General features: G+C 35.1%; 1 protein-coding gene across 5 annotated transcripts in view; it reads right to left on the bottom strand.

Annotated features, from left to right (window-relative positions):
- Nucleotides 1-8,121, bottom strand: part of LOC126845532 (LIM domain only protein 3-like) — an 89,897-nt gene extending 81,776 nt beyond the window's left edge. For 3 of the 5 annotated variants that reach the window (XM_050584197.1, XM_050584206.1, XM_050584217.1), the window contains exon 1: nucleotides 7,772-8,120. The gene's annotated coding sequence lies outside the window, so the exon portion shown is untranslated. Of the gene's footprint in view, nucleotides 1-7,771 lie in introns of all 5 variants that reach the window. The other 2 variants (XM_050584226.1, XM_050584236.1) reach the window with 2 other exon arrangements.
- Between the last annotated feature and the right edge of the window lie 10,735 nt (nucleotides 8,122-18,856).

The raw sequence follows: 18,856 nt of genomic DNA, 5'->3' as shown, positions 1-18,856 counted from the left end.
CACACGGTTCGTTCGGTTGTTTTTTTTTCATAATAATACTATTTATTTAATCGTACACCGTTCCGACAAAGTAAAATGTATACAACATTTATACGGCCGTTGTGTATAATATATTTTAATATTATTATTATTTTTGCCTCGTTAACCCGCAACGTCGGTGACGGTGGTGATTATTAAAATAAACAATAAAAATGTAACCTCGAAATAAAAAAATAAAAATATATAAAAAACGGTTACGGTCGAAAGGGAAGAAAAAAAAATATACAAAATTTCGCGTTCGCAGACATTTAAATCGGTTTTTTTCTTTTCGGCCTATATAGAGAAAATAAGTGTTGGCCAGGCGTATTTTTTTTTTTTTTTGCATCACTAGTTGTACTATATTTTTTGATACACACACACGATATAGTGCACTGTCGACGGAGGGCAGCAACACATGTCGATGTGTCGTTGGCATATCGAAAAGAATTTTCATAGTTAAAATAACACATCACACCACATGGCGGGCACATGTGTGTGTGTGTGTTGTGTCTGAATCCTGTACAGATCACGCGGATGCCGGCACATTGAAATCTCATCGATTAATAAATAAGTCCATTATTTGGTTGTACGTTTTCGCGTGTACGTTACAATAATATATACCGCGAGCAGATGATCTCTTTTATATCGGCCGTATTTCTCGTATATTATTCTATTATCGTTATATTATTACACTACTATTGTGTTTCTCTAGTCGAACGATCATTTTTTTTTTTAATTTAATGTAAATACAAACAACCCCTCTGTTAAATATATAATACAATATTATCGTTGTTACGTCGCTTTTATCCGAGAGAAAATGACAGAGAGAGAGAGAGAGAGAGAGAGAAACAATCATTTTTTCTCATTGTATTTACCTCCGCCCCCTCCCCTTTCCTACTACCCTTTTTTTTTTTTTTTTAATTAGTAGTGTATATTGTCGAGTTTAGGCCGCGGGGTCGAAAGTAATTCATAAATTAATCCTGCGGGGTTCGTTTACTCTTTCTCCCTTCGCCCGGCAAACACAACGGAACGCCAAAGTAACCCTTTTTCACGGCCCAAGCACAATATTGCTGCCGCCTTCCCCTTAACAACTGCCCCTCCGTCTTTCGCCCGGACGACGATGATGGCGGCGACGACGAGGACTCCGAATGTTTGCCGCCAGGTCGTTTGCCGTTTAATTAAAACTAATCGGCCAGCTCGCCGATGATCGATTTTAAAGTTTCGCCTCCGACCGTACACCTAACCCGACATAATTAAAAGTTGTAAAGATAAAAAGTCGTTTGGGCCTGTTTACACCCTCTTCCACGACCTCTTGTGTATACAGGATGGTTCGTTTGTACGAAATTAATTAACGAGAACCGCGTTTGTGGAAATAATAGCAATACAAAAAAAAAAAAACAATTAATCGACCGTTGAATTATTGTTGTTGGAGGACAAAAACGCGTGCAATTGCTGTACAAACGGTACGAGTGGTGCCACAGCAAAATATTATCTGATTCGATAACGTCTGCAAACAATACAAAATGTTGATATATCATACAAATTTGGTTCAAATCGAACAAAACACACACACACATAATGCAAACAAAACGCCTATTGAATCCTAGTGCAGCAAAATGTACTAGCCTAGATCAGAGACCACGAAATGAATATTTTATAGCTTTAAAGTTACAATAGCTACAGTGTACATGTCTATCGTTAATTTATATAAACAACCTAAACGTCACACATTTATGACTCGACCGTAACATAACTATTGGAAACAACGAAAAATAATATTTGGTTCTTTAGAGACTGAAGAGGAATAGTATTATTTTTCTCTAGAATATTTTTTAAAGACATTTTTAGAATTGTGCAGGTGTTTTAGACTAAAAGCGCCTCGGGGGAAAAGTGGTAATCTTTATCGAATCACTCTGTATCCGCGTTCATCGGAGGAGAGAATGGTAATTTACATTCTAATTAAATCAGATTCCCCACCATTTCTCCATTCTTTACACGGACTGCGGTCCTCTATCACCTCCTAAATACACACACACACACACACGTAAGGGACGAACATCGTCGTTGTCAACGTCGCCCGGGTAACTTATGTGTTGTTATATTTAATTGGGTTCTTCACTATAGACGGCTAAATAAACCGAGTAACTTGGCTTACCGGTCTCCGGAATCGGAAGCAACGGCGGCGCGGCGGGACAAATAATTAATACCTTAAGCTCGGTATATTGTATTATAATAAGGCTTGCGAAAAACGGCGAGGCGAGCAAGCAGTTTGTTGTTTGTTGGATTAAAAACGAGACTGTACAGCTAATTATTATTAACAGTGTTAACGGTGAGGGGTGAAATAACCATAACAAAACGCGGAAAAAGGATACTAATGTATAATACAGGACGATTCATCATACAAGTACAGCCCACAACTAGACGATTAGGTTTTTGTCTACCGACCTTTTTGGGATTAAATTATAAGTGTGCGGTTTTTTGCTGCAACCACCGTAAATCCAAAAATGACAATTTTTACATTTTTTAGGTTAAAAAACAATTACAATTTTGCGCATAGAATCTGAACTGCATTAAGCCGCATTGAATGTTTGAAGTCGCCAAATGATTCTAATGTACCGTATTTGTATACATATAAACATAGCGTTTAATAGGAAAAAAAAACTAATTGGTTGTTTTTGTTTATTTTGAATATTTGTTTAAAAAATTTAAAAAACCAGATGTAACGTGGAATTTAATCCTGAAGGTTCCAACAGTAGTTATAATGGCGACCCTCCGGCAAATGTAAGCCTGTCGTTGTGATCTACCGTAGAAAAAAAAGAAACCCTCGTTTGCAGTATAATATCTTATTATCATAGTGCACTGTGCAGCTAGTTATAATAATAATTGTCGACGCCGCCGTTTCTGCCCTGTCGCAGCAGGGTGTGTGTCGATAGAGAGAATCGAGAGGGGGGGGGGAAGTGTTAATGCACCTAAACACGGTTTACCGAGGTTAAAGATAAGACTGGAGGCGGTTTGTTTGGTGTAATTTTTTTTTTACTCCTCGTTGCTGGCCAAACGTTGAAAACGCTTCTAACAACTAACTAAATACACGCGGCTGGAAAGTTTAAAAACTTAATTTTCTCCGTTAATCGCCGGCCGACTTTTAATTAAGTTTTTTTTAAATTAAATTCACACTATCCGATTTTATAGTAAACACGAGCGTTTTTTTCGGTTGTGTGATATTAAAATAGTGTAATTAACATTTTTCATTATGTTGTGCGAATAACATCGCACAAACGTTGCGTTCATTGCCGCGTAACCCACGCGGGCCGTCTTAAGAGAAAATAGGCTGCATACGTTTTTGCAATACTAATAGCATAACTGACCAAATGCAATAATAACCATTCATAATATTGTGCGGTGCCGACCAATAAGACCTTAGCCAGGACGAATCGGCCGAGAGACCGAGCGAACGTTATACGCCATCATCTATTAATTTGACACTCGAAGGGTCACTGCTTAACACCTACACCTAATATTTGTTTGTAGTTAACTTACTCTTTAGATATCTGGCTAGTGAAGTTTCCACGGAGTTAGCACACCCCCCCCCCCTAAAAATGTGAACCCAGTATCGTACTTGGTCAGATAGCCCCTAGCCTCAGGCTATATGTTATGAAAATGCTCCATATAGGCTGTGCTACGGCCGTTTTTTTTTCATCAGTGTCCATAGAAGTGACGTTAGTAATTTTGCTGACAGGGCTCGTTTGGGCCCCGGGATATAATTGGGCATTAATACGATATACAATATTAGCTTTTCTCGTCAAATACAAATTAGTTGATTAATATTTAAGTACCTATTATTAAAACGTCGTTAATAATACTTTTGAAATAGAACAAAAAATATTTAAATTACACCCGTCTTGACCTATAACTATTATAATATGGCACAATATAAAAACACTGCGTCCATAATAAATACATAATATATATTTTTTTTTTCATAGCAGAATTGAATATTTATTTTTTCAATTATTATTGTCATCTTATTATAGCGTTAAGATAACAAACAAAAAAGACAAAAAGGATATTTTCTAATAAATAATAATACTGGTCAGTTATTTACTAAAAAGATTTACAAAATCGACTGTCTAGTCAATATTGATTTTGTTTTAAAATTATTAAAAGGCTTTACGCTTACCGAACTTTCTCAAAACTGGGTTACAAAAAGCTAACTACCGGCTAAATATATCTTTTGATCGCATGTTAAAGGAAAGTACTTAAATTTAATTAAATATTCTATTTTATTAAGTCTGCTAGTCATAAAAAACATCATTACTCTAATCCTTAATGTGTTTCGTGAAATAATCAAATCTTATTTTATAAATCTCGCTTCTACTTTAATTTTTTGTACACAGTATACATGTTATATTAATTCCTTCGATTCCTCGTGATTAACAACAACAAATAGTAAATTCATATGAATGATGAGACTATATTCGTTCTCGCTTCTGAGTTATATCGGTAAGGGATAAATTCCATATTGACAACATAGAAAGTAGAAAATTTAAACTAACGATCGAATTTCAGAATTTGCATTTATTCTCAATACATTCTAGTAGAACGTTTATTTTCGTTATTAAATAAAAATAAGCTCCTGTATAAAAGTCGCCGGGTATTTAAAATATTCTATACTATACAACTTTTTGAAATTAAGTTCCCGTGGAAATGATTAAATTATGTTTCAACGATCATAACTATGTCGAAGTAATATAACTTATACTGGAAAAGTCCAGAATTTGGTTTCGGACACGCTGGGTTTAACCGTTCGTTTAGACACACGGGATAAGCGTGTACCGCAGGGCCGTCTTGGCGGCTAAGTAGGGACCCTTTGGGCACACATAGTTTTGGAGGCCCTGAGCTCGTGTCCCACGTGCCTTTGATGATACGGGTTCGCTTCGACCGTAAAAAGGCGACTATATTATTGTTATTATGACGATAAGACGAGTGTATTGGAAATAACATACCGGTCGAGCGCGTGTCGACTATGATACACACACACAGTGTACATCGGTTTGCCAACGAGTATAGTGTTCTCAAGAGGTTAATTGTTTTGCGCGCGGGGGTAATTTATACCGATTGTCTAACGGGCTGCAGCGAGCACCAACAATGTGTTTAATTAATTCCCGGTATTTCGTAATTATACGCCGTGGCCAACGCACTCGCAAGCACAACACCGACTCATACTCACACAATCCTTATGTAATTGCGTTTTCGCACCCCGCCACAACACGCACACGGTGTGTATTATAATACGGCCTAAACACAGAGAGAGAGAGAGAGAGAGAGTAGGTATAGAGTATACACACACATATTATACAGCGCACTTGAGGTTATTAAAATGATTTCTCGCTCCGGCGATGATGATATGGTACAATAAAGTATGCAACACCGTCGTCGTCGTGTGCGACCTCTTTGATTTAGCCTGAACCTCCCCCCCCCTCCGCGGGAGATCTTTTATCGACCGTTTTACCCCAAAATCGCAATATTATTGTACATACGCCTCATGACTTGTATATGGCCCCGTAATCAGCAACCTTTTGTGCGCGCGCCCGAGGGTAACGAACGAGTATTCAGAAAAATAAAACAATAATTGGAAGTTCATTGTGCGTTTGCTGTTAATTGCGTTTCGACTTGCGAATTTCACAGAGTATTGTTTACAACGAAATTTAGCAGAATTTGTTCGCTGACGTTCAACGCACAAAATTGCCTATATAGTATAATGTCACTGACGCGGTTAATTCATCCGACGACGGTTAGGTGTTTAATAAGTTTGGTAATATTTTTTCGCAATGATTAAAAATCATGTTATGGCAACAAATAAACTCTTCAAAAGTATTATTTACCGAGTGTTGTTTAATTGTTAAGAAAATATTTTAAAATTATTTTAAATATAATGATAATATTTTCTATATTTCAATAATACTTGAACGACGTTTTGTTTAATATTATTTTCTAAACATTAAATCTCCCGTTAAAATATAATTAAACTTGTTGGCAAAATTTTGAAAATTTTTTCGCTTGCTTAATTTTTTTTTTAAATCAAATTAAATACACGATTTTTCATACTAGGTTATCTCATATCAATGTACCTACAATTTATTTACTAATTAAACATTATACCCGTTGAGTATGTACCATTACAGCAAACGCATTATATTCTATCATTGTCTAATGAAAGTACAATAGTTAGGTTATTTTTAATTTATTACATTTTTCGACAGTAATAATATTTTTATTTATTTTTTATCCAGTCTCTCCGGTAAGGTCAGCCTTTGGGCACGTCTTCTACTCTTATCGTTGGCCTCCTTTGGATTTGATTTCACACCCTATCCCGGGGCTCTAACACGCTGACACTATTTTACTAACGTACCTTCGAATAAACATACAAAACAACCGTTGACCACGTGCGCGAACGCTTCCTATCGCACATGGTTGTACATTACACGAGATAATTACACGGTAGGTTAGGTTTAATAGTTCTATTGTTGGAATAAATTACCTACCGATTCAGGTATAGCCGTACAAGTAAATATACGATTTAATAGAGAACACATTGGCATGTAAGGTTACATATTTCATGTTCAGTAATTATAACATTATAATAACATAATTTACCGTTTTAAATGAATGTATTAAAATTAACAAACAACAATGTTAATTACATACTCAATGATTAAGGTGTTTTTTTTTTTAATTTTTGAAATTGCAAATAATAATCAAAATCCTTGACGATTCCTGCGGTACTCTTTAAGGGACGTCCCTTAGGAACGGATCGAGAACTTCAAGACTACCGATCATGTTGACCTTTTTCTCCATTTTATACTATTTAAAATACAACAAACATCATTGTAATATTATTTTAAGGAAAACGTATTTTCAGCATCTTGCAGCATGTTTTCTCAGCATCAAGTTGGGTTTCAATTTCCGGTCCAAACAGAAATCAAAAGAATGTACTATAAAAAATATTGGGTTACCCGCATTTCTTTCTATATAAAGTCGCCGCTCAATAAAGTACGATGAATTTTATAAACCGCGAATACCTAAGATCTGTCCTTTAACCATATAGATAGCAGTTATCGTTTAATAATGTTGTTGTCTGTACTTTCATCCATCTCATGGCCCTCCGGAGTTTCCGGGTCCCGACCTTTTTGAAGACACGGGAAAATTTAAATTTAAAAAAAATATTATAGAACATGTAAACCGTACGTAGGACGTTGTATGAAAACGGTGAAAGTTTCTCGGAAGCCTTTTCCGGAGTATATACCGTTCTGGCTAAACTGAAACTGACGTTTCGTGAACTTTTGGAATTGAGTTTTATTTTTTTTTTCACTCGCATAATAATAACAACTGTATAATATCCGTTTAAATTAAATTGGACCGCATGTATACCGCAGGGTCGCAATTTCCCATAAGAAAACCTAATTTGTTATATATAATGTTCGGTTAGGTTAATAAAATAATAATCATCATTATTATTATTATTATTATTAAATCAGCCGAGTCTATTAACACACACACATACACACGAACTCCATTATTATTATTATTATTAATCGCAGCGTGACGGCGGGCGGCGTGCCTCGGGGAGTTGTAATGAGTTATTTTTTTTTTTTTGTATTTTTTAACAACGAAAAGAAACCCGCCGGTCTCCGGGTCGTCGTGATGGCTTTTTATTGGTTTTAAATTGGAATTTGTGTAGTTTTTCTCCACTCACCTGAATGTTGTTGTACGACAAACGACACGACACGTCACACGGGGTTTGGCGACTTCGCTCTTGTACGAGGTAAACAAATAATAATTAAAGTTCGCTGTTACAACACACGACGGCCGTAGAAAATGAATGAAATATTATTGACCAAACGCAAAAACGCGCGACACAAAACGACGATTTTAAAAAACACTCGCGATGCTCGGTTACCGGGTTGCTGTCCGTGGTTGGCCGGTTAGAGGACACGTGCGCGCGGTACAAACGCCGGTCGACGACTGAGGTGCCGGTGGTGTGCTCGCGCGGCGGTGCGTGTGATCGTTGTAGCGCGGCGTCGGCCCCTGCGGTTGTGCACGCGGACCGTCGTGGTGCCAGACTGACAGACGTCGCGGTAGCCGGCCCAGGGGTTCCCGCGCAAAACGCCGTCGTCCCGCGTCGACCGCGGTCGTCGCGAGCACACTACCCTCTCCGCCGCGACAATAATAATTAGTAATTAGTAGCCTAATGTTTGGGTAAAATATGCTCGGCAGTGAAACGCCAGTGCGGTGGAGTCGTCTATGATTTTTTAAAACGCTTTGGACCTGTGAAAAGCCACTTTTTCGTAATACAATCACCACTAGGCCCAATTCTAGGCGCAGGTTAACTTAGAAATAATGTTTATTATTTGTTTCGAGTAAGCTGTACAAATTAAACACTGCAACAAATCAAACGGCCGGAATATAGCTGCTGCTATTATGTCAATCAGAGTAAACTTTTAATCGCATTGTATACAAAAGATAATAGATTTACGTATTAAATAATTGGCATATCTACTTGTAGGAACTTTTTAATTTGTTTTTTTCTCTTCTAACTTATTTGATATGAATGTGTTAAACCTTTCACGGGTTGAATATATCACGTGGATGATTTTCAAATATTATGTCCGTGTCAATGGTTGTTGACCGACGTTTCGGGCTCTTTGCAGAGTCCTTCTTCAGAGTTGTCACGACCGTTCCGCTGCCGTGACTGTACAGTCAGTCTTCGGTCAACAACCATTGACACGGATATATCTGAAAATCATCCACGTGAACTTATTTGATTTTATAAGTAAGAATACTACGGATAGTGTAGCACATAAAATAATTTCAACAAACAATAAAATAAATTATTCGCTCAAAATAGGTCACAAATCGAAAAATTGTATAATAAGCTACATAGTTTTATAAACTATAAGTTTTATTAAATATTCACATTTTCCCAGAAACTGTTTGTGATGGAGGGGAGGAGTGCCCACTAATGGCGCTTATGCCTTATACCTTATATCAATAAAAAAACCTCTGACGTCTAGTTTTTCCTATCCGTCATTGAATAATTAATATATAATCGTTTATTAAGTATAATGATATAGTTCATCGTAAAAATCAAAACATAGGACATATAATATGAACTTATTATAATATTCTAATAAACCTTGGTAATGCTGTCCCCCCAAGGTCCAACAATATCAGGTCAACGACACAAATTCAATCTGTTGCCCATGCTCGCTCGTCAGTCCATTTTCAGGTTAGCCTTTGAAAACCAGAGCCCCTTTTATGTCACTGGTCACCGCATTCCTATATATTGGCTCCCAACGTTTGACTTTTTTGGGTGGTTCATGGTCTTCGACCTTTGATTTTCGTACCCTCTGTTACTTTCGTGCTAAAGGCTACTTGGACTACCTCCCTGTTTATAGGTGTTTCATGACTTTCGCTTTCTTATTTTTTTTGTTTTCTGAGCTCCGCCAAGCGTTTTTGGCTTGATTCGGAGATCATTTATTTTTTCAGCAATATCCTCCAGTTGGTCCTCAGACTCCTGATCTGTTGTCTCGGTCCTCTTGTCTTCGGCTGGTTCGACTTTCTTGGTCCCTTCTTTCTGTGCATTCAGAATCTCTAATTTAGTCACCTCCTTGCAAAAAGGAAATAGCTCACGTTCCTGTTACGATAGGTTTTCTATTTCTAGAACCCTGTTCATCTCAATCTTGACTTGTGTTTTTTGATTGGTTTCCATGTTCCTAAAATAAGTCGGAAAATAAAGCTCGATCGCAACAGAGCCCGATGGTACAATAAGGCTGTATACAACATAGTGCACCTGGTGCCACGAAGGTGTCCCATAGATATTCGACTTTACCTTTCGATGTCAAGTAGGTCCCCTAGCTTGGTACTGGGAATTAGGGAGAGGCCGATTTGCTGTTGGCAAGCGGATATACCTATACCTACCTTCCTCAACTAATTGAAGTAAATGTAGGCTCTTAGATGTGATATGCAATTCTGCTCCCACTTTATGACTAGGGACCGCGGGGTTTTCATAGTGTCATTAACACTCCCTTGCGGTAGTCCACGGAATATAAGTTTATCTATTAGTACTGTTGTATATAAAATATTGTTATTCGTTTAATAATTTGTATTCTATTAACTAGATAGAGATATAATAATTTAGTTCTATAATACATATTCGTATTGTAATATGTACCTAGTTCATAACAGTCATACAAAAATATTTTATTATTTATTTTGTTATAAAATATTTAATGATAATGTAATTAACTAGTTAAATTTATTTACGTTCTACATTTAATATTTCATAATAATATGAATCCGGCTGAAACGATTATTTTTAATTGCTTTGTTTTTAAATGGTTTTAATGAGTTCCTACGTTATTTGTGCAACTTTTATACTGGCTTATATTATATTATAATATTTTTGCACACAATCACGATTGTAAATGTATATTATAATATTATATATATAGGGTGATTCTTTTATCATGGGCCACTCAATATCTCACTGGGTTTAATTAATAATTTAATTTATTTTGTCCATAATGTTTTATACAATGTGATCTCACTTTCTCACAATTTTTCTTGTTTTTACCCCCCTCCCGACTTAGTTTTTTTTTATAGCAACTTTTGAAACTTAAATGGTAACGTATATATTTTATTAACTTTTTAAATTGAGAATATTGTACTAAAATTTTTGACTGGTCGATAACCAGTTTCGGATAACTATTTTTTAAGTTATAAGAGTTTAAAAGATAAGATGGGAGGGGAAGTGCGGCTGGGAAATGCGCGCAGAAAAAAATAAAAATACACTCCACCTTTTTTCCTGCCCTAAACTGGAAAATTCAATAACTTCAAAAATAGTTTTCCGAAACTGGTTATCGACCAGTAAAAATTTTTAGTACATTATTCTCAATTTAAAAAGTTAATTAAATATATACGTTACCGTTTAAGTTTCAAAAGTTGCTATCAAAACAACTAAGTTGGGGGGGGGGGGGGGGTGAAAACAAAAACACTGAACATTTTTATAAAAACAATATGAAAAAAAATTTGTATTTCTTATTAAACCCTATGGAATATTGAGCGGTCCATGATAAAAGAATCACCCTGTATATATACAACTGTATAATGTAAAAACAGTAAACTGTGTAGAGTACTGAAATAATTTGCATACATATTTAAAACAAATTAAAACGCAAATTAATAACCTACCTACCGTTTAATTTATTATGATTATATTACTACGTGTGAGTATACATTGTACCTGCGAAATGCTTGAAACAAAAACAGGTAAAGCGGTATAATATTAGATTTTTATCGCTGAATTATTAAAGAAATACAATCATAATTGTAAGTTAATTTTATACACTGGATGTGGTATTATTATTTTGAGTGAAAAAAGGAAAATACAATACTTGTTTTCGTACTCATATTTTTTTTTTTTACAGTAGCCAAGTCGTCGTGACGCTAATATGTAAATAACTTTTATAATTTAATTTGACTTACTCAGCGGACCACATGTAGTTGGGAGTGTAAGGCGAAGATGAAGAAGGCGAATTAAATTTACTCAAAAAGATGCTCAACTGTCATACGAGTACAACAATTAGCATTCAGACTTCAGAGAACTTTATTAAAAAAAAAAAAAAAACAATACATTATACACGGCACTTGTAGTATAACACTATCTACATCACATAACATTATAATATACTATTTCAACTGCGGATTGTTTTAATATTGCTATTAAAAATGCACAGAATGATTGACGATACCAAAAAGTATCCAGTCAACTACAAAGCAAACATGAAATAGTGTAAAAAAAGATTTACAGTAGCATAGTTGATTATGTGTTATAATATTTTATACATATAAGCGAAGTTTAAAACGTGCACAGTAATTACACTGCACTCGACGTATAAACTTAAGCTCGTTTTATTTAAAAAGCCGTTATGTTATCAACTTGTTTTTGTGTAGAACTTTAAACCCTTTAATTAGTACAACGAATGAAATACAAAATGTGCCATTCCATGCCAAATCACCTGATGTGTGCGCGAGTGGATTTTCCAAATACCTCAAACTTATAAACCCTATGCAAATAGTGCATTGAATGACCCAAATGTGTTTTTAAACAAATTATCCAGCATCACAATAATGTTCGGTAATTAACCGGAGAGAGAAGACTATAGCTTTGTTGGTCTGTTTGAATTAATAATTAATCAAGGGAAACCAGCTTACCAGGATGTAAACCATCACATTTGGGAATTGGGTTGTTATCCAAGAAGTAATGAGCAAATAATAGAGTGCGTTATAACTTCTATACAGCTTAGTATTGCTTGGATTTTTATATTTTCTATTAGCTTGATTAAAAATTGTAATATCATTGATCGCTATATTGAAATAATACCGCCATAAAATACATGTTTGGCAGCAATAAAAGTAAATTACTTTGAATGTATTATGTTGCTTGTTAATTTTTTTGCATGCAGTTAAATACAACCAACCTAAGCAGTATACAATATATTCTGTCGGACCATAAATCGATAAGAGGGGAGCTCCAAATATTTTACTGTATAAATAATAGTCAGCCGAGTAAGCTAATCCGAATTAATTTATTGTTATCCTTCGAGAATTTGTTGTTATAATATTTTACTCATATATAAAATCGTTCGTTATGACTTATGAACAAGCGGAATATAATATTACTGTTTTTATTACGAGAAAAATAATTAGAGTATGGTAACAGCACGGTGCTTTTTAATTAAAATGTTTTTGTGTACACAAAGAGTGTGTTGCGCTGCGCATTCTATACACCTAGTCGTTATAAAATTATGCATAAAAAATGATTAAAAACACAAATTTGCCACGGCAGTAAGTTTTTAATATCGAGTTATTACAGTTTCGTTTTAATTGGTGTTTTGTATAATAGGTCTTAAAATTGAGTTATCCAAGTGAAGATTTCATTAAGCGTCATTTTTATATAAGTTTGCTTGATTTAATACACAGCAATTAAAACGGAATTTGGCTGGTAGACAGTGCCAAATGAAAATTAGTTTATTTATAATGTTGCATAGTTAGCTTGTTAATCTTTACATATGCGATTAGGTGTAACAAAAAAAAAATATTTGATAATGCTGGAAGATTTATTTTAAAACACTATGCCTAGTACGCTATCTATTGGATCATAATGCCATTAATATATTTTGAACTCAACATATCTGCAACTGATCCAAATTTCTTTGACATCACTCACATACACTATTAATTTGCTTATACGGGTTTGACCGGAATTGTACTTAATACTTATTTCATCGACTGACTGGCCAGATGTCGTTCCCGATGTATTGTCTGGTTTTGCCAGTACCGTGTCATCAACTTCTGTATTAAATATAGCTCGTTCTTTATTCCAAAATAAGATTGTTGTTCTGTTTCAATTATTGTAATAGGACCATTTACATTTAACACTACACTTAAGGTTTTTAATATCCACGTCTCAAGTAAATGAAACACTGTGTTACACATCATTCATGACGGAAATAACTAGTAATAATAATAACATAAAAAACATAACAATGGCCATATATATACCATAGTTATTCTTGACGGAAAATTGTCATATCGATTTTACCCACATTGATTTCAATTGTTGCGATAAAGTAAATAATTGTCCAGCGATTGTCGAATAATTGTTTTAATTTTTCATAGCCTATAAAAATAATAATTTTTATAACGATCGATTGATAATTGCAAAGATATTTTGGATCGATGTGGTTTAAAACAAAATCGCGGTTTTCTGTCAATTTATTCCACTCGCCTTTCCACAAAACGTTGAGCTTTTGTAGCATTGATAAACTATTGCTTTTGTTTGGCGATTTCTCAAAAATGTCATTCATTAACAAGTTTTCGATTGTAAAGTGGTTTTTATCGATATCCGATTCGGGAATTTGATAACTTTTATGATATGAAACTACCAACACATTTTAAAATCTGTTTGCTGTTGTTTTAGTCTGTACATTTTTAATTTATGCTAGTACTTAATATTTTTTTTTTTGTAAGTTCTGTCCAAGGTGACGGTAACGGGCAACCGTGTATTGTGTAATGTTCAAACAGGTTGATTATAAAACAATGAGTTCGCTTCAATGTTTTCAATATAGAAAGCACCAGGTTGGTATTTACAGATCCGAATTGTTCGACCTGCGGTACTCAGCCTCTGCTATTAAACAGATAAAAATATAATTTCGATGCTTAAATTGAGACGATAACTTTACGGTTGCCATTTACTAAGTGACCAAAAATAATTCATAAATTTTACTATAGCAGCTAATGTACCGTCAAACTTGTCTCATATCGATGGAATTCGTTTTTGCATAATCTTAAAACATTTGTCTAAAAGAGCGGACGAGTACGAATTGTTTTGTATCCGACGTCATTCGGATTGAAAAATTCAGGTTCAAACGACGCAGTAACAGACAAGTCGGTTATGAGTTTGAAGTCGCCATTTTTAAGTGTCTATTTTTCTATGTTCGGATCGAACATTTTACTGAGAACTACGGTTTGGTTATTTGTCCATATTATGTTGACATCCTTGAGAATGGCTAAGTCGGGTATTTGATTTATTACGCTCTTGTCGTTTATATCTTTGTCTTTTACTGATTTAGTAAAAAGGTATTAATAAAATTATATAAATAATAATTTTACCTTGTTAAGTGAGAAGACATATTGTTAAAACTAGCTTTAATGTTTTGAGTATTCTCTGAATTAGATAAATGTTTAAAATTGTTAACTTTTTTTTTTCATCGTATTTTTCAGTATAACTCTTATCAAATTGTAACATCCAGTTTACTTCGTGTTGTTCAATGTTGACATAGATATGTCTTATGGCTGGTGGTCATTTTGAAAATTTGTCCGTCACGTTTAGTGTCATAGTACTGACGTCATTACCATTACGTCATTACGTATATATATATATATATAAGATTAGAGATAATAGATATGGATTATGGAGAAGGATTGTGGAGGGATTATGAAGGGTCATTCTGAAAATAAAGTAAATAGTAACCACACTTCATGCAGATACATCAAGTTGCAGGATATATAAGGATAGTCAAATGACTTTGTCAGGTAGGCACTTACTGGCGAACCACGGAACATATAATTAAGACTACCTATACTATCATCATAAATCGCAAAGAGATTATGGATCGGAAATAATCACATAATTATCAGGACATATCCGTACATTCGGACATATCTGCATGAAGTGTGGATACTCCTAACTAAGTTTACTCAGTTGCCAATAGTTTTTTTTTATTATGACACGCGACCGGATGAAAATAGCCGGATTCGTTAATAAATACTAATTATTTTTATAACTACTAATAAATAAACAAATTTGTTTTAATAAAAAAACAACAACAAAACATGGACTAGACACCTGGTGAAAAATGTTTTTCGATTCTTTCGAACGCGGCGCACTACTATGCGAATCATGTTTGTGCGGCCGCCGTAACCGTAATTGACGTACTTGACTTTGGGCCCGAACGCCAAGCCCCGGATGGTCATGAACATGGCCGCGTTCAGGGCCATGTTGTTCCCCATCATCGCGGACATGATCTCATCATCGTGGCCCTCGACCCGCGTGTCGGACACCTGGTGATCTTTGCCGACGTCGACCGTAACGCAAGGCAACACCGCCGTCACCATCACAAACAACGGCCGCGACTACAAGACAACGACGGCGGCCAAGCCGACAACCGTCGTGGAAGAACACTGGCGACAGTCATCGCCACTGACAAACGTACTCCGGTCGGCTGGCGGCCGCGCGTCCAGCCGGTTCCGAGCGACCCGTCGGCTTCGTGCGACAGGCACATTCCAAGGACGGCAACGCTGACCCACAATCCCGTGACCGGTTTACCGGAAAACGAGGGCAACGGGCACATCGCCATCTAACACAGTACAATCCTTCCGTTTTCTCATCCCGCATCGCTTCTCCGCAAATGACCTATCGTGTCTTCTTCAATCTTCATCTTCACCCGGAGATTATTTTTCAACAAATAATTATTTGAATACAACGAAAATATACTTAAAGTACATACATTTTTATTTGCTGTTTCAAAAAATGAATTGTTATAACAAACATTTTTTTATTATTTATAATTTTAAATAATATTTTGTTTAAGTACATGTTTTTATTTTACTAGGTACTCCGTACTTCAAATGATTCAAATAATTGTTCAACTAGTGTATTGAGTTGGTGTTGAAAACGCTTAAATAACAAAATTCAATAACTTATTGGTCCCGTAAATAAATAACAAAAATTGTGTCTGATTTGAAGAAAAAAAATTATTAATAACTGTACAGTTTTAATAACTGTACTTAGTACACTTTTTTAATCTATAGTAAGACCTATGAAAAAATAATACACGTGTTGTTTACATTCACGATGCCAAATTGCCGGTGTTAGGTACCAAATATCAAAAAAATAAGATCAAAACCGATTTTCTAATTAAAAATATACTGATTGTTTTTCATACAGACAGAAAATGTTATTTGTCTTACCAATCACTATTATTGGAAATAGAAAGTACAATGATATATTACTTGAGCTATTGAAGATAGCTGGTTCTAGTGTTATTTTTCGGTTGCAACGTGTGGTTCTTTTTAGTGCTTTGAATAAACATACAATTGTCCAACATATTAGAGTCGCTACAAATGTTAGAGGACATTTTTTTGTCGATTTCGCGTGGAATGATATGAGTAGATATGTAAATGAGTATATATATTTTTTCCAAACATTTTCGTTGGATGTTTTTGCTAGTAGGTAATCGATATTTTATTTTTCGACGATTATAGTACGAATGCGTACTCAACGTCCACAAAGTGTAGCCAACGCTGTATAACTACATTCAGTTGTATTCATTTTAGATACACACTATATTTTATATAAGTCCGTGTCGTTGCGTGGACGCCAACTTGTCACGAGGAAGTTGCGGCGGTGGTGGCAATAATTGAATAACTAGCCCTAAAGTGTCCGAGTGGAAACGAAGTAATATCCTTGGGCTGTCAGCAAAAGGGTCCCGAAGGGATGTGACGGACGGGGAAGAGGAAAGGTCTAGGGAGTGGACGTATTAAACGTCACTCATCGCAGATTGGACAGCCGCCGCCTTCGCTTTTCGTCCTTCTGTCGGCCAGCAGCGGGTTTTCTGATTAAGAAGCAAAAGTAGCCCCCTAGCGAAAAAATAAAAATAGTATAAGAAAATTCGCAACAAACCTAGTGCACGAACAAGCGGCGACTTTAATATAAAACAGGTGGACGACCGAACATGCCGTTCACTCGGGATTTATATTGTCTACAAACGGCCAAAATTATTATTTACTTACAGACGTTTAAATTGGCCGTGTCAAATGTATGTCTCCGTTCAGGTTGGGCATAACACAACGGCGCTACACGTTAAACCGGAAATAAGCTTGTAACGATTTCTCGACATTTGTACAAACCCATGCGTGTCATTTTTGTTTCGTTTTCGCGTACTTAAATAATTATAATACAGCTAGGTCGAACACGATCAACAAGTTACCCTCCATAAAATCAAACCAAACGATTTATCATAGGGCGGCCCGCCTATGGCCACCTTAAAAAAATGTTTTGTGCGAATATTAAATTTATTCTTCTTATAGTTATCAAACAATTTTCAAAATAAAGCCATGTTAACTTCATAACATGCCTAATACAGCGTTCGTTTATTAAGAGGATGTCAGCTCGGCGATTTACCGACACTAAAACATGTTTACTTTAATTGAAAAGTAGTGGCTCTTAATTGATATTAATGCAAAAATACCTATTAGATTATTTAAAGAAAACAATATTTCGAAGGGCATCTCGAAGCCATTTTTTCAGAAGTTGCAGAGTTTAAAATTGATAAAAAATGGCATTATTTTAAAAATAAATGAATGAATGTCCTATTTGAAATAACAAAAAAAGGGCTTTAAGGTATCCTCAATAATGCTGTTTTATTAATTATGATTACAAGGTTTTTTGCTGTAAAATCACTCAGTAAGCCGTATTTTTGGATTTAAAAAACTAGGTTTTTATAGAAAAAATGTTTTAAATCGCTGTCGCGGATGCTGCGATAGTCCGAAAAACAATTTAACGACCAAAAAAAGTCCTAACTACTGAACTAATAATTACACATCACAGTTTAACCTTTAAGTTAAGATTTTGTAAAAAATTGCCTATACTTTACTCCTTAAAATGGGCTGCGCTGACACTCTCTTAAGTTGTCATACGTTGTTCTGTATTACAATGAGAGATATTAAATTAAAAAAAAAATTAAGAGTGAATTTTCTTCATCTTTATTATAACTGTTGTTGGATACATATTAAATTCAACCGCCGCGCCGTTAAGCTAGAAAGGGTTTAAAAGTTTTAAACCTGTTTGATATAAAAAAGCTTTTGAAGTGATAGCGGGTATAAGAAGTTGCGTTAACTAGTTTTCAAGGCGAGAACGTTTGATCTCGTTTGAAATTAATTTTTCAGACGGTAGTTTTGTCTGTCTTGTCGCCTTACTTATTACATTGACTTTGAATTTTAATGAATTATTCGAATTATCTCCTTTAAGACTATTTCCACTACTGCCAGTCGAAATAAAATAGTTTGATGACAATATTGTCTTCTATAAAAACTAATTACACATTATACATTTATATAAGCTTTGTTTTTCAGTTTTGGCACTACACAAATATTAAAAGAAACGTATACGTCCCATCTCCAACTGTTGTTAATATATTATTTGATATTTATGTAC

The sequence above is a fragment of the Adelges cooleyi genome, unplaced genomic scaffold, assembly GCF_023614345.1.
Source record: "Adelges cooleyi isolate 19-005CV unplaced genomic scaffold, UGA_ACOO_1.1 ACOO_flye_CR_arks_rails_tigmint_CR_PRNA_108, whole genome shotgun sequence".
Lineage (NCBI taxonomy): Eukaryota > Metazoa > Arthropoda > Insecta > Hemiptera > Adelgidae > Adelges > Adelges cooleyi.
This window is presented reverse-complemented; position numbering and strand designations above follow the sequence as displayed.